The following is a 22,683-nucleotide window of genomic DNA, read 5'->3' on the forward strand; positions in this document are numbered from 1 at the left end:
CGGTCCGTAGGACAAATTTTCAAGTGTTGACCGGTCCGCAGTTACAAAACGGTTGGGGACCACTGCTTTAAGGCACGCCCCCAATATTGTTGTCCAGGAGAAATTCGGGAGAATGGCTGCCCCGGGAGATTTTCGGGAGGGGCACTGAAATTCCGGAGTCTCCCGGAAAAATCGGGAGGGTTGGCAAGTATGCCAGTATCCCCAAGCCGCTAAAAACAAAACTGCAAACTTCCCAAAACAAGCTGGTGAGACTCCTGCTCAACCCTCCCTGTGAACGTCTTTGCTTGTGATGGTTTCTCCTGAGGGCCGATAGATCTGTCTGGAGCCCGGTGTACAGGGTTGAGTACGTTTTTATTGACATACACTCAAGTATGGATTGCTTTCCAGCAATATATTTAGGACTTTCCAGTCAGGCGTGTCTCTGCTCTTGCTCGTTCTGTCTCTGTGCCTGTCTCTCTCTCTGGCTCCAACCCCAACAACGTGTCTCCGTCCGGCTGCTGCTAATAGATAACCAGCCCCAGCTGGGTAATCCACTCACCTGCCGCTGGCTTCGAGGCCGGGCCATACACACCCCATTCCTGCAGGAGGCGCGCCGACCACGCCCTCCTCCACACTCCCATACAGGACTCACCTATCTCAAGCCTCAGAGAAACTGTCCCCAAGTACCTGTCAAACTATTTCACCAGAGTAAGTGATGCTCACAGGTACTACACGAGAGGGAGTTTCTCAGACCTCAAAAATGTAAAATAAAACTTTGATTGCGCATCCACAGATGAAAGAGTGGCATTAAACAGATGACATTACAAAGATGGAAAGCAGTGTGTAACAAGGTATGACATTTTCACCGCAATTAACCGCCCCCATGCTCTGCGTCAGTTGAATTTTCACACATTCAAACATTTCTCACCAAGGTTGAGTTATGTAAACGTCTCACTTTCTGTTATTTTTCTACGCCCCGGTGCTTTGGCTGTATCATTTGGGGAAGAGTGCTAGAGTCTGAATTGTCTGTGCTGAGACTCCAGTTTTGTTAATGGACTTGATCCTTTCGGCCAGTTGCCACGGGTGTGTAGTCCGCTCCGTGATGGCCCCACAGGCCTTAACGCTGTTTGGCTCCAGATTGGAAAAGGGAATTGGTGTATTTCCCCACCACATTGTGTTGTGCTCCTGCAGACTCAGACCTTGATATTTAGCACCTTTTTTTTCCACTTTGCCATCCTTCATCTTGTAAAACATTTATTATTAAAAAAAAATTAAAAAATCCTCTTTCTGTAATCTCTAACACATTATAAAACTATTTAATGCAGTTTGCCCTGTCTGTAAAACAAACACACATTTGCATTTTTTTTTTTTTAACATTTTGCAAAGCTGTACAATAATAGTATTGCCCTCCAATAAACAAACACATTTAGTCTTTTCATGGGGTTTTTTTTCTTGCTGAAATCATATCTGTAGCCACCAATACTTAGGACTCCAATATCAGTATCATACTGAAAGTGAAAAAGGTATATCAAGACAGCCCTAATAAAAAAGTATAAACATATCAGCGTAAACACATTCTGCATGTTGGCCTTGGTGGATTTTCAGGTTTTCATAAGCTGTAAGCTATAATCAACAATATATCAAAAGAAGGCTATTGCCGAAAGTATTTGGCCACCTGCCTTGACTCACATATGAACTTGAAGTGCCATCCCATTCCTAACCCATAGGGTTCAATATGATGTCGGTCCACATTTTGCAGCTATTACAGCTTCAACTCTTCTGGGAAGGCTGTCCACAAGGTAGCGGAGTGTGTTTATAGGAATTTCCCACCAATCTTCCAAAAGCGCATTGTTGGTCGAGGAAGGCCTGGCTCTCAGTCTCCGTTCTAATTCATCCCAAAGGTGTTCTATCGGGTTCAGGTCAGGACTCTGTGCAGGCCAGTCAAGTTCATCCACACCAGACTCTTTCATCCATGTCTTTATGGACCTTGTTTGTTCATGTTGGAAGAGGAAGGGGCCCGCTCCAAACTCATACTTGCCAACCTTGAGACCTCCGATTTCGGGAAGTGGGGGGTGGAGGGTGGGGGGCGTGGTCGGGGGTGGGGCGTGGTTGGGGGTGTGGTTAAGAGGGGAGGAGTATATTGACAGCTAGAATTCACCAAGTCAAGTATTTAATACATATATATATATATATATATATATATATATATATATATATATATATATATATATATATATAGTAGATGAGTAGATGAGATCCGCCCGGAGTTCCTTAAGGCTCTGGATGCTGTGGGGCTGTCTTGGTTGACAAGACTCTGCAGCATCGCGTGGACATCGGGGGCGGTACCACTGGATTGGCAGACCGGGGTGGTGGTTCCTCTCATTAAGAAGGGGAACCGGAGGGTGTGTTCTAACTATCGTGGGATCACACTCCTCAGCCTTCCCGGTAAGGTCTATTCAGGTGTACTGGAGAGGAGGCTACGCCGGATGGTGGAACCTCGGATTCAGGAGGAACAGTGTGGTTTTCGTCCTGGTCGTGGAACTGTGGACCAGCTCTATACTCTCGGCAGGGTCCTTGAGGGTGCATGGGAGTTTGCCCAACCAGTCTATATGTGCTTTGTGGACTTGGAGAAGGCATTCGACCGTGTCCCTCGGGAAGTCCTATGGGGAGTGCTCAGAGAGTATGGGGTATCGGACTGTCTGATTGTGGCAGTCCGCTCCCTGTATGCTCAGTGCCAGAGCTTGGTCCGCATTGCCGGCAGTAAGTCGGACACGTTTCCAGTGAGGGTTGGACTCCGCCAAGGCTGCCCTTTGTCACCGATTCTGTTCAGAACTTTTATGGACAGAATTTCTAGGCGCAGTCAAGGCGTTGAGGGGATCTGGTTTGGTGGCTGCAGGATTAGGTCTCTGCTTTTTGCAGATGATGTGGTCCTGATGGCTTCATCTGGCCAGGATCTTCAGCTCTCACTGGATCGGTTCGCAGCTGAGTGTGAAGCGACTGGGATGAGAATCAGCACCTCCAAGTCCGAGTCCATGGTTCTCGCCTGGAAAAGGGTGGAGTGCTATCTCCGGGTTGCGGAGGAGATCTTGCCCCAAGTGGGGGAGTTCAAGTACCTCGGAGTCTTGTTCACGAGTGAGGGAAGAGTGGATCGTGAGATCGACAGGCGGATCGGTGCGGCGTCTTCAGTAATGCGGACGCTGTATCGATCCGTTGTGGTGAAGAAGGAGCTGAGCCGGAAGGCAAAGCTCTCAATTTACCGGTCGATCTACGTTCCCATCCTCACCTATGGTCATGAGCTTTGGGTTAATAATAGTATTGTCCTCCAATAAACAAACACATTTAGTCTTTTCATGGGTTTTTCTTCTTGCTGAAATCATATCTGTATCCACCAATACTTAGGACTCCAATATCAGTATCACACTGAAAGTGAAAAAGGTATATCAAGACAGCCCTAATAAAAAATATAAACATATCAGCGGGTACAAGCAGCCGAAATGAGTTTCCTCCGCCGGGTGGCGGGTCTCTCCCTTAGAGATAGGGTGAGAAGCTCTGCCATCCGGGAGGAGCTCAAAGTAAAGCCGCTGCTCCTCCACATGGAGAGGAACCACATGAGGTGGTTCGGGCATCTGGTCAGGATGCCACCCGAACGCCTCTCTAGGGAGGTGTTTAGGGCACATCCGACCGGTAGGAGGCCGCGGGGAAGACCCAGGACACGTTGGGAAGACTATGTCTCCCGGCTGGCCTGGGAACGCCTCGGGGTCCCACAGGAAGAGCTGGACGAAGTGGCTGGGGAGAGGGAAGTCTGGGCTTCCCTGCTTAGGCTGCTGCCCCCGCGACCCGACCTCGGATAAGCGGAAGAAGATGGATGGATGGATGGATGGATGGATATATATATATATCAACATCCTGAAAATATGCAAACAAAACTGTGTTTAGATAATTGATACTTCAAACTTTATTTACCATAAATAAATATTAAGGAATATAAAATAACTTGGCTTCTGAGAGCTTCAAAATGTAATGAATAAAATAAAATAAAATAAACAAGCAATTATTTTAATAATGAAATATGGTCATTTTAAATGAATTTTAATAAATTAAAATTAATTATTTCAAATATGTGTATTTTAATGTATAATTCTATGGCTGGATGTAATAAGGAGTCAGAAAAAATACAAATAAAAATACAATTAATTTTGATGTTTTTAGCAAAATATAGTAAAAGTGTATTTAGTTATTTAAAAAAAAATTAATAAATATATTTATTTTTAGGTAAGATAAACATAATAATACAATTTGTCTCTAGTCTGGATGATTTAGTTCTTGTCACCCTGTTGTCCTCCCGTCGTGAAAAAAGGCTGTCGTCACTCAGGTCCTCCGGCTGAAAATCGGGAGATTTTCGGGAGAATATTTGTCCCGGGAGGTTTTTGGGAGAGGTACTGAATTTCGTGAGTCTCCCGGAAAATTCGGGAGGGTTGGCAAGTATGTCCAAACTGTCGGGGGGTGGCGGCGGCAGCGGCGATGACCAAGAAGAACGCGGAGTTGGAATATAATTACAACATTTTATGTACATATTTATATACAGATTTGAAGAATTAGTGATTCACTGAAATATATTTATTAATTGTGGTTCTTACAAAAAATATATCTTATAAAATATAAAAGCTAAAATGTCTCTTAAAGCTCTGCCCCTTTAATTAGTGAATACTAAATAATTTAACTTTAGCCTACTACTACATCCATATTATTTACCAGCAACATGAAGTCAAACACAGGCAGAGGTGTCCTGCCACAGTCAGTCAACCTCCTCCTCCTCCTCCTGCTGCTGCTGAACAGGTCGCACCTGTGGTCCGGACTGTAGGCCTACCTCCTCTCCAAGTCGAGCCCTTTTCGGCCGTTGAAAATATTTTTCTATACTCATCTGTGTGAAGGAGTGAACATCCAACATTAGAATTTATTACTAACGAGCTATGTACAGTGCCGTCTAACCTTAAGCGGCAGCAGCTCAACACATGCAGGGTTCAACGTTAAGGTTTTTTTCTACTTGCCCGACTTCTCAAATCTACTTGGGGCGGCATGGCGTAGTGGGTAGAGCAACCGTGCCAGAAACCTGAGGGTTGCAGGTTCGCTCCCCGCCTCTTACCATCCAAAAAAAAAAATCGCTGCCGTTGTGTCCTTGGGCGGGACACTTCACCCTTTGCCCCCGGTGCCACTCACACCGGTGAATTGAATGATAGGTGGTGGTCGGAGGGGCCGTTGGCGCAAATTGCAGCCACGCTTCCGTCAGTCTACCCCAGGGCAGCTGTGGCTATGAAAGTAGCTTACCATCACCAGGTGTGAATGATTGATGGGTTCTACATGTAAAGCGACTTTGGGTACTTAGAAAAGCGCTATATAAATCCAAGTTATTATTATTATTATTTTTACTTGTCCTGCCTAGGTTTTTTTCTGGCTGTGTAGTGCTCATGGCTTATATCTTACTAAAATCCTTCCCGTTGACTATTTACAACACTACACAGTATTTATTATTATTATTATTATTATCTATAATTACATTTAAATGGCATTGCATACATGTAAAATTAAATGCTATTTCACATTATTTGACCAGTAGCAGTTACACCCATCTGGACAGGTCAGCCACCTGTTTAAAGCCCGATCACAGTTGAAATCTTGAAATGAAGGGCCTTTCATGGCCAAAACATTAACCTGGACAACATTTTAACAGCTGGTTGGCTCAGATTATATTCTTTTCATTGCATTCACATGCTGCAGTGGACAATTTAGCTTCAGTCCATGTGTGTTTATCAGGGGCGCCGCTAGGGATTTTGGGCCCCACGAAAAGAATCTTTACAGGGCCCCCAACACAGCGGCAACATTTTTTGATGCTATTTTACATACAATTATGCATTTTAATGGTATTTTTGACTATCATTACCATATTTTTTAAAGAAGAACAGCATCACAGTTGACATGTACAGCAGGGGAAGAACTGAGCACTCTGAATACAATGGAATTCATTTTGAGTCATTTATTTGCTGCACCACTAATTCTTAAATTGGAAATAAACTCTTATTGAATAAGAACAGCTTGATAAAGGTTTGACTGGATTGATTATTTAACTAATATAGCAGTAAAATGTAAAAATCCAGAGTTTTCTTGAGCTAGACAGGGACAAAGTTAATATGCATAACTTTCCACCACAACTAACAAACCCACCTTTTTTTGGGAAATATTGGGTGACATATTGTCGACCCTTCAACTCTTTCTCCTCTCTTATTTTCTTTTCCTTTCTTTTTTGGCTGCCTGATTTTTGAGGCATACTGCTGTCTCCTCTGCTTTGCCCGCTGTGGCGCGGTCTGTGACATATCGCCGGTGCGCTACCTGCAGCTGATCCAGTCGGACTGAACCATTTTACATAAATAGAGGGGGTAAGGGAGGGCCCTGCAGAGGTTGATGCTTCCAAAACAAATAAAAGGTATTGTTACCAGGACATGGAAAATAAAACATATGTGATTATATGTTAGTTAATAACTTAGTGTCATTATTTTTCTGTATTATAATTTCATCATCATTAGGGGCCCCTCTGGGCCCCCCTCCATCATGGGCCCCTAGAATCCGTCTCCTTAACCCCCCCTTTTCGGCGCCCCTGCTGCCACCGTCAGTAAAACGCTCGGTGAAATCGCGGATTAACGTTAAATATATGACGAGCCGCGAGCGATGCAGCTATATAACCTATCTACCATAACCTATATTACCCTCTTATTTTGATCCCGTCCGTCCATCCGTCTGTCCCTCTTCTTCTTCTTCTTCTTCTGGCCCACCAGGTGAATTAAGTGCTATTGGCGGAGTTACAATGCATAGCAGGCTACCGCCACCTACTGCACCGGAGGTGTAACTACAAGCAACATTCACAGACAGTCCCATTGCTTTTATGAGCGGTCAAATCCATTTGTGGCGGACGTAATTCTTTTGTGGCGGGCCGCCTCAAATAAATGAATGTGTGGGAAACACTATATATATATATATATATATATATATATATATATATATATATATATATATATATATATATATATATATATATATATATATCAAACAAATCTGTGGATTGACAAAAATGGACAGTTTGCTTTGTACACAAAAGTTTCCAAAACCAGTATTAAAACTCAAAGCACAGTGATATACAGTGTCCATGTTTTTTCAAAGTAGTGTTGGGTGCATTCATAGAATCCATCCATATTCTAGCAAAGGCATACAAGTGGTCAGAGTCAAGCATTTCCTTACTCAATAGGGGAAAATAGGACTTGTTTCTAAAGAAAAAAACCAATTAAATTCAAGTTTAGCCACACATTTTTATATGTGTGTGAATTAATTAAAAGACCTGGGATGTGGTAGCGACTTGTTCAAGGTGTACCCCGCCTTCCGCCCGAATGCAGCTGGCATAGACTCCGGCACCCCCCCGCAACCCCGAAAGGAACAAGCGGTAGGAAATGGATGGATTTCAAAGACAAGTTTAATCAGCAACATGATGACATATGTGCAGTGAACCGTACGGTAGATTTAAAGGGGAACATTATCACAATTTCAGAAGGGTTAAAACCATTAAAAAATCAGTTCCCAGTGGCTTATTTTATTTTTCGAAGTTTTTTTCAAAATTTTACCCATCACGCAATATCCCTAAAAAAATCTTCAAAGTGCCTGATTTTAACCATCGTTATATACACCCGTCCATTTTCCTGTGACGTCACATAGTGATGCCAATACAAACAAACATGGCGCATAGAACAGCAAGCTATAGCGACATTAGCTCGGATTCAGACTCGGATTTCAGCGGCTTAAGCGATTCAACAGATTACGCATGTATTGAAACGGATGGTTGTAGTGTGGAGGCAGGTAGCGAAAACGAAATTGAAGAAGAAACTGAAGCTATTGAGCCATATCGGTTTGAACCGTATGCAAGCGAAACCGACAAAAACGACACGACAGCCAGCGACACGGGAGAAAGCGAGGACGAATTCGGCGATCGCCTTCTAACCAACGATTGGTATGTGTTTGTTTGGCATTAAAGGAAATTAACAACTATGAACTAGGTTTACAGCATATGAAATACATTTGGCAACAACATGCACTTTGAGAGTGCAGACAGCCCAATTTTCATCAATTAATATATTCTGTAGACATACCCTCATCCGCGCTCTTTTCCTGAAAGCTGATCTGTCCAGTTTTGGAGTTGATGTCAGCAGGCCAGGGAAGCTAGGGTCGATATACTTCTCTTGATCATCTTCGCTAAGAACATATATTTTACCACGATTTCAGCACTCAGGTTAACCATACCTAAATAGACACAAAATACTGCATTACACAAGACTACCCGAATGTACTCGAATGATTGAAACAAATAAATGTTTTTAAGCTAAATTATTGGTAAACACAGTTTATGTATAATAATGTACGTAAAACCGCGAGTAATGAATAACGTTTTCATCAATTAATATATTCTGTAGACATACCCTCATCCGCTCTCTTTTCCTGAAAGCTGATCTGTCCAGTTTTGGAGTTGATGTCAGCATCTGCTTTGAGTGTCGCAGGATATCCACACATTCTTGCCATCTCTGTCGTAGCATAGCTTTCTTCGGTAAAGTGTGCGGAACAAACGACTGACCATTTCGTCGGCTTTCCTCATATTTTGAACAAATTTCGTCCAATTTCTTGCCACTTTTGCATCTTTGGGCCACTGGTGCAACTTGAATCCGTCCCTGTTCGTGTTGTTACACCCTCCGACAAAAGTGAGAAAATGGCGGATTGCTTCCCGATGTGACGTCACGTTGTGATACTCCGATAGCGAATAATAGAAAGGCGTTTAATTCGCCAAAATTCACCCATTTAGAGTTCGGAAATCGGTTAAAAAAATATATGGTCTTTTTTCTGCAACATCAAGGTATATATTGACGCTTACATAGGTCTGGTGATAATTGTCAGAGTTTGTTTGTAGGTGACGAACCCCAAGATGCAGAGATGACGGCAGGCATTGAGCGAGAAAACATGATTTAATACTATAGCAAAACAAACAAACAAAAGGCGCGCACAAGGCGGAGAACAAACTTGGCTATGAACTAAACTAGCACAGAGGCTAACTGTGGACAAGAAACAAAAACACTTACTGTGACACGAAGGAACTAGGACCTGAGCAGAGTGAAACAAAAGTAGACAGAGCTACAACGACAAGTATTAAGACAGGTAGTAGTGACAATGACAATGACAATAATCCAGCACTGACTGGAGGAAAAGGCAGGTTTAAATAGCAGCTGGCTGATTGACACCAGGTGTGGCCAGGTGCCAACCAGCCACAGCTGAGGGGACACAGCACTCAGGGAGACAAGTAGGAAATAACCAAAATAAGAGCGCCGACAGGAAATAAAGACAAACAGAGGAAAAACTCAAAACATAACTAAACTGTCAGTGACAAACCTGACAATAATGTTCCCCTTTAAAATCAGCGAACACTAAAGTCTGGTATGTACTCTCCCGTCACGTAACTTGCGACAAGCGACGCTGTCCTGCCCTCTCCCTCTGCAGACCTTGAGTGCACCTTCCAAAAATCCAATCTTCGCGGACCACAGAGCTGTGACTGGTCAACATTTGCCGAGGAGGCTCCCTGATCACAGGATAGCAGACTTTGGCCTTGTTTACAGGTTTGCAGGTTCGCAGGTGTACTCGCAAATCCATTCAGATTGTTTTTGCCAACATGCAACCTGTATTGAATGTTTTCATGTCCCAATGGTCCGAGAGTAGTCCACTTCCTATTTGTTTGAATGCAATAAAAGTGTAAGTAACATTTTAACTCTTAGTTTCAGAATTTTTACATGAAAGTTTAGAAAGAAATGAACAAGTAAAAAAAACAAATTTAAAGGCCACGCAGTCTGATAGTTTATATATCAATGATGAAATCTTAACATTGCAACACATGCCAATAGCTTACTAAAGTGCAATTTTATATATCCTGCTGAAAACGTCTCGGTATGAAGAGAACATTTTGGGACAGCATGGTGGCCAGCTATTAAGACGTCCGTTTTCATCGCAAAATTCCACAGTATTCTGGACATCTGTGTTGGTGAATCTTTTGCAATTTGTTCAAAGAACAATGGAGACAGCGAAGAAGAAAGCTGTAGGTGGGAAGCGGTGTATTGCGGGCGGCTGCAGCAACACAAACACAGCCGGTGTTTCATTGTTTACATTCCCGGAAGATGACAGTCAAGCTTTACCATTGGCCTGTGGAGAACTGGGACAACAGAGACTCTTACCAGCAGGACTTTGAGTTGAGTTGAGTTGAGTTTGAGTTTATTTCGAACATGCAAGTATACAACATGATACATCACAATCTCCAGTTTCTCTTTTCAACATGTTCGAAAAGGAGTAGGAAGAAGCAAAGCTTATTTAATCCTACCCCTTTTCTTTTACATAACAGTTGCTAAAACTTTTGTTCACTTCCTGTTCTCAATTTATTCACAATATACTCCATAAGTAATGTTGGATGCGCAGACGTGGTACCGTGAGTACGCATGCAGCTGCGGCTTCCAAACATTTGATCGCTTGCCCGTACGTGCGTGCCGCTATGTGCATGTCACGTACGTAACTTTGGGGAAATATATGTGCTGTATGAACTTTGGGGAGGTGAACGGTACTTTGGGCTGTGGGATTGAGTGTGTTGTGCAGGTGTTTGAGTTGTATTGGCGGGTTATATGGACGGGAGGGGGGAGGTGTTTGTTATGCGGGATTAATTTGTGGCATATTAAATATAAGCCTGGTTGTGTTGTGGCTAATAGAGTAAATACATGTCTTGTGTTTATTTACTGTTTTAGTCATTCACAGCTGAATATCAGGTCCCAGCATCTTCCCTATCTGAATCGCTTCCACTGCCCTCTAGTCCTTCACTCTCACTTTCCTCATCCACAAATCTTTCATCCTCGCTCAAATTAATGGGGAAATCGTCGCTTTCTCGGTCCGAATCGCTCTCGCTGCTGGTGGCCATGATTGTAAACAATGTGCAGATGCGAGGAGCTCCACAACCTGTGACGTCACGCTACTCGTCTGCTACTTCCGGTACAGGCAAGGTTTTTTTATCAGCGACCAAAAGTTGCGAACTTTATCGTCGATGTTCTCTACTAAATCCTTTCAGCAAAAATATGGCAATATCACGAAATGATCAAGTATGACACATAGAATAAGAAAATCGCATTTCAGTAGGCCTTTAAAATGGATCCTTGACAGAGGTGTTCCTGGGGGGGTTAGGCTTTTCACATCAAAACAGAACAAAGTGGACTGGGCTGTTTATTTTGTTCTTCTTTTATTGTTGATTTCAAACTGAGCACCCTGGATATAGACCTTGTTCACACTGAAGGTCAATTCCGATGTTTTTGCCCACATGTGACCTGTATCGGAAGTTTTTCATGCGTGTGTGAACAGTGCAATTCGGAATTTTTCATATCTGACCGAAGCCTCTTTTTCGTATAGAATAGAATAGAAAGTACTTTATTGATCCATGGGGGAAATTCAGCACCACAGTTCGCTCACAATAGACAATAAACATTTAGGTATTTTTACTTGTGAATAATATAAATACAGTCTATTATACAGCATTATTCACATGTGAATAACATAAATACAGTCTATTATACGGCATTATTCACATGTGAATAACATAAATATAGTCTATTATACAGCATTATTCACATGTGAATAATATACAGTCTATTATACAGCATTATTCACAAGTGAATAACATAAATACAGTCTATTATACAGCATTATTCACATGTGAAAAACATAAATACAGTCTATTATACAGCATTATTCACATGTGAATAACATAAATACAGTCTATTATACAGCATTATTCACATGTGAATAACATAAATACAGTCTATTATACATCATTATTCACATGTGAATAATATAAATACAGTCTATTATACAGCATTATTCACATGTGAATGATATAAATACAGTCTATTATACAGCATTATTCACATGTGAATAACATAAATACAGTCTATTATACAGCATTATTCACATGTGAATAACAAATACAGTTTATTATACAGCATTATTCACATGTGAATAACATAAATACAGTCTATTATACAGCAATATTCACATGTGAATGATACAAATACAGTCTATTATACAGCATTATTTACATGTGAATAATATAAATACAGTCTATCATACAGCATTATTCACATGTGAATAATATAAATAGTCTATTACACAGCATTATTCACATGTGAATAATATAAATAGTCTATTATACAGCATTATTCACATGTGAATGATATAAATACAGTCTATTATACAGCATTATTCACATGTGAATAATATAAATACAGTCTATCATACAGCATTATTCACATGTGAATGACATAAATACAGTCTATTATACAGCATTATTCACATGTGAATAACATAAATACAGTCTATTATACAGCATTATTCACATGTGAATAATAAAAATACAGTCTATTATACAGCATTATTCACATGTGAATAACATAAATACAGTCTATTATACATTTGTATGTGGCTATAAATCGGATATATACGCGATGCGTCCTCAATGTGAACGCTTCTGCACTCAGGTAGCATTCATCCAATCAGAACGCCATCAAAAAGCGATAATCGTCAAAATTATTTGCCAAAATAGACGGTTACAACGATGCAGAAAAGAGGTGAATATAATATGTTTCAGGAGCTCACGTGAAAGTTTTACCACTTTTGTCTCCGACTGTTCACCCAGACACGCTCTTTAAAACCTCTTAAGGCCCAAGCTGTTTGTTTACATGCTAGTATTAGTGTCCACATAAACGACCATAAGACCCCAATTCAGTAAAGTACACAATTTTGGAAATAAGAGCTAAAAGGTGCTGTCCACGCATGTGGCCAACTAAGCCTTTAGAGATAAGCAGACATCTAAGAAAAATATCCCGTAAAACTGCGAAAGCCCAAATACTTGTCCTCTTCCTTCTTAATCTTCTACGCACAATAATTTGGTTCAGAAAATATTGACTTGATTAAACAAAATCCTTGAAATTGCCACAAATGCGTCAGTGGAAGCCATGTTGGGTCATATTGCATTCACATTAGAAATCGTATTTTTTTGTAATGTGAACGGCCACTAAAAAGAAATCTGAATTTGTGCTTGAAATGCACAAACTATTGTATGAAATAAAGCAACAGCGATTAAACATTTGCATGAAAACTGATATTGTGTACTAAATATATTGGTGCATTTTAAAAATAATTACAAATTATTTCGTTTTTTCAGCTTGTTGTGTGGTTGTTTTGTCCAGAAGAAGTCACTAAGTGCAAGACTCTTTTTAACTTTTATTGCCAATTCTGTGGTAACAAAAGGTTCAAATTCGACACATTGTGCACACACATCTTTTTCTCACACACAACACTTCCCCATTCTCTGACAATCATCTTTTAAGTACGTTGTGTTCCTGTGATGAGGTGGAGACTTGTCCAGGGTGTGCAGCTGAGATAGGCTCCAGCAACCCCCAAAGGGACAAGCGGCAGAAAATGGATGGATGGATGTTCGCGAACATGGGAACTTTGAACCTCAATAACACATGACCTTACAGATTAACACCAGCATGTCATTAATTTACACTAGTTATTTAACATCAATCCATCCATTTTCTGAGAGAGTTTTGAAACCTTTCACCCTGGCCAGTGTTTGCAAAACGGTGCATTTTAAGGACTAAAGTATGCTTTTGCGTGAGGACAAGAGACCTAAACGCATTGAAAAGTCTGCGTTTATAAAGTATCCGTCTTCATGTGGACCTGGCCTAGATCTGTCTAATCTAAGTCTATGAGCATGAACTGATATACTGCTGTACTCTGACGAGAGGCAAACGTCTTTTAGGACAAACTAAACAGTCGACTTGTCAGTTGCATGTGCTGAAAAACTGTGAACTGATTACTAGTCTCGCGCCACATCTGGTCGATGTATTTAGATCTATTCTCGTCTTTGGTCACGTAAGTAAACGTAGCAAGCGTGTGAATCTTTTTGCGGGGAGCACTGCCTCTTGCGTTGTTTTTAAGACAAAAACTACCAACTGATTTCTAGTTTTGCGTGATACCCAGTAGATGTTCCTACACTCAATTAATTTAAAGAATAATAGCTTACTCTTATCAACTGAGGTGGCTACTACTGACATAGCCGGATCGCTCACTTGTCAATTCAGACATTCGGTCGTATCGGTTTATCTTTCACAACCCTACTCACTTGTGTTGCCAGCTATGTAAACAATATTAGCTGTGTCTATGAATGTTCTCATTCATCCAGGTCATTGTAATCTCAGGGCAATCAATCGATCGCAACTGGACCGTCTGGTTTGTCTTAGAAGACTTAGATTGGTCAGATCTAAGTCTAAGACTAGATCTGACCAATCGCTAAGTCTATGAGCATGAACTGATGAAGCCTACTGAGGTATTGGCACCAGCCTCTTGACTAGATCTGACCAATCTAAGTTCAAGACTAGATCTGACCAATCGCTAAGTCTATGAGCATGAACTGATGAAGCCTACTGAGGTATTTGCACCAGCCTCTAGACTAGATCTGACCATCTAAGTTCAAGACTAGATCTGACCAATCGCTAAGTCTATGAGCATGAACTGATGAAGCCTACTGAGGTATTGGCACCAGCCTCTAGACTAGATCTGACCAATCTAAGTTCAAGACTAGATCTGACCAATCGCTAAGTCTATGAGCATTAACTGATGAAGCCTACTGAGGTATTGGCACCAGCCTCTAGACTAGATCTGACCAATCTAAGTTCAAGACTAGATCTGACCAATCGCTAAGTCTATGAGTATGAACTGATGAAGCCTACTGAGGTCTTGGCACCAGCCTCTAGACTAGATCTGACCACTCTAAGTTCAAGACTAGATCTGACCGATCTAAGTCTATGAGCATAAACTGATGAAGCCTACTCAGATGAGAGGCGAAACGTCTTCTAAGACCATACTTGCCAACCTTGATAAATAAATAAATGGGTTGTACTTGTATAGCGCTTTTCTACCTTCAAGGTACTCAAAGCGCTTTGACACTACTTCCACATTTACCCATTCACACACACATTCACACACTGATGGAGGGAGCTGCCATGCAAGGCGCTAACCAGCACCCATCAGGAGCAAGGGTGAAGTGTCTTTCTCAGGACACAACGGACATGACAAGGTTGGTACTAGGTGGGGATTGAACCAGGGACCCTTGGGTTGCGCACGGCCACTCTACCACTGCGCCACGCCGACCCTTGAGACCTCCGATTTCGGGAGGTGGGGGGTGGGGGGGGCGTGGTTGGGGTGGGGCGGGGGCGTGATTGGGGGCGGGGCTAAGAGGGGAGGAGTATATTTACAGCTAGAATTCACCAAGTCAAGTATTTCATACATACATACATACATACATACATATACAGGTAAAAGCCAGTAAATTAGAATATTTTGAAAAACTTGATTTATTTCAGTAATTGCATTCAAAAGGTGTAACTTGTACATTATATTTATTCATTGAACACAGACTGATGCATTCAAATGTTTATTTCATTTAATTTTGATGATTTGAAGTGGCAACAAATGAAATCCAAAATTCCGTGTGTCACAAAATTAGAATATTGTGTAAGGCTAATACAAAAAAGGGATTTTTAGAAATGTTGGCCAACTGAAAAGTATGAAAATGAAAAATATGAGCATGTACAATACTCAATACTTGGTTGGAGCTCCTTTTGCCTCAATTACTGCGTTAATGCGGCGTGGCATGGAGTCGATGAGTTTCTGGCACTGCTCAGGTGTTATGAGAGCCCAGGTTGCTCTGATAGTGGCCTTCAACTCTTCTGCGTTTTTGGGTCTGGCATTCTGCATCTTCCTTTTCACAATACCCCACAGATTTTCTATGGGGCTAAGGTCAGGGGAGTTGGCGGGCCAATTTAGAACAGAAATACCATGGTCCGTAAACCAGGCACGGGTAGATTTTGCGCTGTGTGCAGGCGCCAAGTCCTGTTGGAACTTGAAATCTCCATCTCCATAGAGCAGGTCAGCAGCAGGAAGCATGAAGTGCTCTAAAACTTGCTGGTAGACGGCTGCGTTGACCCTGGATCTCAGGAAACAGAGTGGACCGACACCAGCAGATGACATGGCACCCCAAACCATCACCCAACCATGCAAATTTTGCATTTCCTTTGGAAATCGAGGTCCCAGAGTCTGGAGGAAGACAGGAGAGGCACAGGATCCACGTTGCCTGAAGTCTAGTGTAAAGTTTCCACCATCAGTGATGGTTTGGGGTGCCATGTCATCTGCTGGTGTCGGTCCACTCTGTTTCCTGAGATCCAGGGTCAACGCAGCCGTCTACCAGCAAGTTTTAGAGCACTTCATGCTTCCTGCTGCTGACCTGCTCTATGGAGATGGAGATTTCAAGTTCCAACAGGACTTGGCGCCTGCACACAGCGCAAAATCTACCCGTGCCTGGTTTACAGACCATGGTATTTCTGTTCTAAATTGGCCCGCCAACTCCCCTGACCTTAGCCCCATAGAAAATCTGTGGGGTATTGTGAAAAGAACAGAAAAGAAGATGCAGAATGCCAGACCCAAAAACGCAGAAGAGTTGAAGGCCACTATCAGAGCAAACTGGGCTCTCATAACACCTGAGCAGTGCCAGAAACTCATCGACTCCATGCCACGCCGCATTAACGCAGTAATTGAGACAAAAGGAGCTCCAACCAAGTATTGAGTATTGTACATGCTCATATTTTTCATTTTCATACTTTTCAGTTGGCCAACATTTCTAAAAATCCCTTTTTTGTATTAGCCTTAAGTAATATTCTAATTTTGTGACACACGGAATTTTGGATTTTCATTTGTTGCCACTTCAAATCATCAAAATTAAATGAAATAAACATTTGAATGCATCAGTCTGTGTGTAATGAATAAATATAATGTACAAGTTACACCTTTTGAATGCAATTACTGAAATAAATCAAGTTTTTCAAAAATATTCTAATTTACTGGCTTTTACATATATATTTAAGAAATACTTGACTTTCAGTGAATTCTAGCTGTATATATATGTATTTTATTATATATATATATATATATATATATATATCTATATATAAAATACTTGAATTTCAGTGTTCATTTATTTACACGTATACACACACATAACACTCATCTACTCATTGTTGAGTTAAGGGTTGAATTGTCCATCCTTGTTCTATTCTCTGTCACTATTTTTCTAACCATGCTGAACACCCTTTCACAGGTACCCAGAAAGGTTTCGAGTACCACCAGAAAAACGGAATCTCTGAAGACAGTATAAAAATCTATGTTAAAGGTGTACAAATACTGTTTGTATAATAAGCATGTTATTTTTTTACAAATGAGGGTTAAGAGTTCAGTACTAAAAAAAAAAAAAAAGAATGTGGCTTAAGTACAGTTTTTTAATTGAGCTGCTGCATTTTCTTGGTTGGGTTGTTTATTTATTTTGAGTAACTTCTATACATTTCTAAAAGGGGAATAATGTAATAGAGTGATCTATGTTTGTCTGTTGCCATCTCCTGGTGAATGTTGGCTATAGCGTACTGGGGTTACTTTTTGGTTGGCCAACGATTTACGTGGTGTTGCGCACCTGACGTCACTCAGGTCCGCACGGAGCTGGAGGGGGCGTGGCTTCCAGCTCCGCCTGAATTACGGGAGATTTTCGGGAGAAAATTTGTCCCGGGAGGTTTTCGGGAGAGGCGCTGAATTTCGGGAGTCTCCCGAAATTCTGTGTCTTTACGCATTTTCAGTGGATGGTTAATATATACTCCTATACAAGCTGTACACTGACTATTTTTTATTTCTAAGCTAAGTGAGTACACCTACTGTAGGTTGGGTGGTGTTGAAATGTGAGGGGTGTACTCAGTTTTGTGGGTTACTGCATTGTAAGGATATAGTGTTTTCCAAGTCACAGCAAGCTACTTGTCTGATTCGGGCCAAACAACAAATTCATTAATTTGTCATTGTAAAAAAAAAAAAAGACATTAATTGTGTTAATATTTTCGTTTAAACTACTAATGGTAACATGCTAGCTGGTGGTGGTGTTCAGAATTATATATCTTTATTTATTTATTTGATTTCAAGCCAGTGAATAGCTCCAAGGCACAGCCATGGTAAATCGAAAGTGTCACCAGATTTCAAGAGGAGAAGGCAATGAATGTGCTGAGAATCTAAAATAGGCTGACTTGATTGCCATGTGGGGTGTCTCAGCACTTTGAATCTGGCTGTGTATGCAAACAATGGGGACTCAGCTACCGGAGGCACACACTGCCACCCAGTGTAAGCAATTGGAAAACAATTTTTGGACGGGCTTGTTGATTCCACAATTTCCTGACTAAAAGATACACCAGATCAGAGGAGACCAATAAAATAAGGAGGTAGGGGAAATAAAGTCAAGCCACCCTTGTTTATTGGATTTGTACTTTATATCGTCTTAGAATTCAAGATTTGTAAATACATGGACAACATTTAAGTGATCTGTTATCTTTGCAAGGCTCAACAATTCATTAGCCATCACTTAATCCACACCTTTCAACAACAATGGCCTATATGGTTAATCATCGTCAGACTAATTATAAATAAAGCACAACCATCGTCTACCATGGCAAAATTAACCTCAAAAATACCAATGTTCTGATCTTCTCTTTCAATGCCAACAGTGTACTGTTTTTTTTTAAATTTTTATGTCTGTTCACCTGCAATGAGGTGGCGACTTGTCCAAGGTGTACCCCACCATCCGCCCCAATGCAGTTGGAATAGGCTCCAGCCACCCCAGCTACCATGAGAGGGGACAGGCTTTAGAAAACGGATGGATGGCATTCCAACCACACATGTTTAGAGTTTATTTCAAGTTGTTTTTTTGGCATTCTTTACTATTGCTCAGTATCGTAACTATACGGTCCATTTTTGCAGGTCCACTTCATTTTCTTCATACGGTTTTATAGAAAGCTGTAAAAGTCCCAATAAAATAGATGAAAACCCCACTGGCAATAGCCACTCTTTGTCTCTTTAAAGACAATGGTACCTTGCCTGGGATGTTTCAGGGGTCATCACAGAAATTCAAAAAGTATTTGATTAAATTAAGAGCTGTAAACAATAATTGTTAATTGTGAAGGTGCCTGTTTTTGATATTGCAATACGTAGCTACATGGAACTGTTATCGTTCATTGGTTTTTATTTAGTGTACCGTATTTTTCGGACTATAAGTCGCAGTTTTTTTTCATAGTTTGGCCGGGCTCCAGTGCGACTTATATGTTTTTTTCCTTCTTTATTATGCATTTTCGGCAGGTGCGCCTTATACTCCGGTGCGACTTATACTCCAAAAAATACGGTACTTTCCTTGATTGGTTTTAGGATTTGGTTGGGTTATAAGGAACTCTGATGTGTTTGCTGTGCTAGTATGGTTCATTTGGTCTAGTTTGAATGTGATCGTTTGAACCCTGGTGGACACCAAACAAGTCGGTGCTATTTGGGTCACTTAAAGGGGATCTGCACTTCTTTTGGAATTTTGCTCATCATTCATAATCATTATGAAAGACAACACGACAGATATATATATATATATATATATATATATATATATATATATATATATATATATATATATATATCAGTGACATTTTCAAAAAATGTAAAAAGAAAAAAAATATTAAATTGTTATATGTATCCAGTGATTATACTATAAAGTTATTTTCCATTTAACTTCACCAGTTTTAGATTATTTTTACTCAAAATCGCTGAATTTTCACATTTGCCGTTCAAATACTGAGAAGAGACGGTGCGGTGATCAGCAGCCAGTTGAGGCACGTCACTCAGTTGTGCCTCAACATGGATTGCGGACTCGGCTAACTGCTGGCCTGCTGTGCAGTGAGACCGTATTGCTATATGAATTATATTATACATTTCCATAGTTTAGTTAGCTGAGGTATATAATGTACAGTGTATTTTGTCAACAACTGTATGTGTGTAACGTATTTCTTGTGCTGAGCAATCATAAAACTGCTGCGAAGACGCACTGTGTGAGGCTCGCAGTAATCCCGCCTCCTGGTGCCGGTTAATGCACCCCCGCCGCAGAATGCACCCGCCGACGGGAGCGCCACACCAACCAAAGCCCACACCCAAACTCTCCACGTGCAAGACCGAATCCACCCAAAAAAAGTCACTTAACAAGAAGCCAAAAAGTGCAAAAACAACAATGCTCGCGCCGGAGGAGCCGTGAACGACTGCAGGGACACAACATTAGGTACACCTGCAGACTGCAGCATGGATTTCATATTTCATTCATTCACAACTCCTCCAACACGAACACCACTGTTCCCGCACTTATAAGTAAAGGTAAGACCATAATAACGTTTTTTTTTAATTAAATGTGCTTTTTTGTGTGCTACAGTTTGTATGTGTAAAGTTAAAGTTAAGTTAAAGTACCAATGATTGTCACACACACACAATAGGTGTGGTGAAATTTGTCCTCTGCATTTGACCCATCCCCTTGATCACCCCCTGGGAGGTGAGGGGAGCAGTGGGCAGCCGCGCCTGGGAATCATTTTTGGTGATTTAACCCCCAATTCCAAGCCTTGATGCTGAGTGCCAAGCAGGGAAGAATGCTGGTATGAGCTTTTAAACATAACCCGTTAACTGCTGCCAATCAAATGGTGAATAAGATACTCTTTAGGGTTCATATGTTTGTAAATCCGACTTTGATGAAGTCAGTGCCTCACCAGCCATCAACCTCACCGCACGTCACTGATGTTCATGCACGGTTCATTTTGTGCACCAGTAAAAAAAACATGGTAACACTTTAGTATGGGGAACATATTCACCATTAATTAGTTGCTTATTAACATGCAAATTAGTAACATATTGGCTCTTAACTAGTCATTATTAAGTACTTATTAATGCCTTATTCGGCATAGCCTTATTATAACCCTAACCCTGACCTGAACCCAAACCAAATAACTCTAAATTAAGTCTTTGTCATTTAGAATATGTTCCCCATACTAAAGTGTTACCAAAAACATATAACTTTGTCTTGAATTTGAGAAAAAAACCCATTTTATTTTTCACTAAAGAAGAGTTCGGTGAATGCGCATATGAAACTGGTGGGGTTCGAGGTTAAGAGGTTAAGAACCACTGTTGTAAAATATGTCGATGGAGAGGGGGTGTGACGTTCGTATGTTGTCAATATTCAGTGTTTTATCGTTCATAGTAAAATGTTAAATTCCATTCCGTTTTTTAAGGCGGTCGTCAAAACTTTTTAGCATTCAATCAGACATTATTGTGAGGTTTTGTATTAGTGTTCCTAAAAGTAGATATACCGGCCCTCAGACATTTCTTTCTCTAAATTTGGCTCCCGAGTCAAAATAATTGCCGAGGCCTGCATTAGCGGCATTACGAGCCTCCTACAAACCCCGTTTCCATATGAGTTGGGAAATTGTGTTAGATGTAAAAATAAACGGAATACAATGATTTGCAAATCCTTTTCAACCCATATTCAATTGAATGCACTACAAAGACAAGATATTTGATGTTCAAACTCATAAACTTTTTTTTTTTTTTTTGCAAATAATAATTAACTTAGAATTTCATGGCTGCAACACGTGCCAAAGTAGTTGGGAAAGGGCATGTTCACCACTGTGTTACATGGCCTTTCCTTTTAACAACACTCCGTAAACGTTTGGGAACTGAGGAGACACATTTTTTAAGCTTCTCAGGTGGAATTTTTTCCCATTCTTGCTTGATGTACAGCTTAAGTTGTTCAACAGTCCGGGGGTCTCCGTTGTGGTATTTTAGGCTTCATAATGCACCACACATTTTCAATGGGAGACAGGTCTGGACTACAGGCAGGCCAGTCTAGTACCCGCACTCTTTTACTATGAAGCCACGTTGATGTGACACGTGGCTTGGCATTGTCTTGCTGAAATAAGCAGGGGCGTCCATGGTAACGTTGCTTGGATGGCAACATATGTTGCTCCCAAACCTGTATGTACCTTTCAGCATTAATGGCGCCTTCACAGATGTGTAAGTTACCCATGTCTTGGGCACTAATACACCCCCATACCATCACAGATGCTGGCTTTTCAACTTTGCGCCTATAACAATCCGGATGGTTCTTTTCCTCTTTGGCCCGGAGGACACGACGTCCACAGTTTCCAAAAATAATTTGAAATGTGGACTCGTCAGACCACAGAACACTTTTCCACTTTGTATCAGTCCATCTTAGATGAGCTCAGGCCCAGCGAAGCCGACGGCGTTTCTGGGTGTTGTTGATAAACGGTTTTCGCCTTGCATAGGAGAGTTTTAACTTGCACTTGCAGATGTAGCGACCAACTGTAGTTACTGACAGTGGGTTTCTGAAGTGTTCTTGAGCCCATGTGGTGATATCCTTTACACACTGATGTCGCTTGTTGATGCAGTACAGCCTGAGGGATCGAAGGTCACGGGCTTAGCTGCTTACGTGCAGTGATTTCTCCAGATTCTCTGAACCCTTTGATGATATTACGGACCGTAGATGGTGAAATCCCTAAATTCCTTGCAATAGCTGGTTGAGAAAGGTTTTTCTTAAACTGTTCAACAATTTGCTCACGCATTTGTTGACAAAGTGGTGACCCT

This window comes from Nerophis lumbriciformis, linkage group LG22, assembly GCF_033978685.3.
Source record: "Nerophis lumbriciformis linkage group LG22, RoL_Nlum_v2.1, whole genome shotgun sequence".
In the NCBI taxonomy this organism is placed as follows: domain Eukaryota; kingdom Metazoa; phylum Chordata; class Actinopteri; order Syngnathiformes; family Syngnathidae; genus Nerophis; species Nerophis lumbriciformis.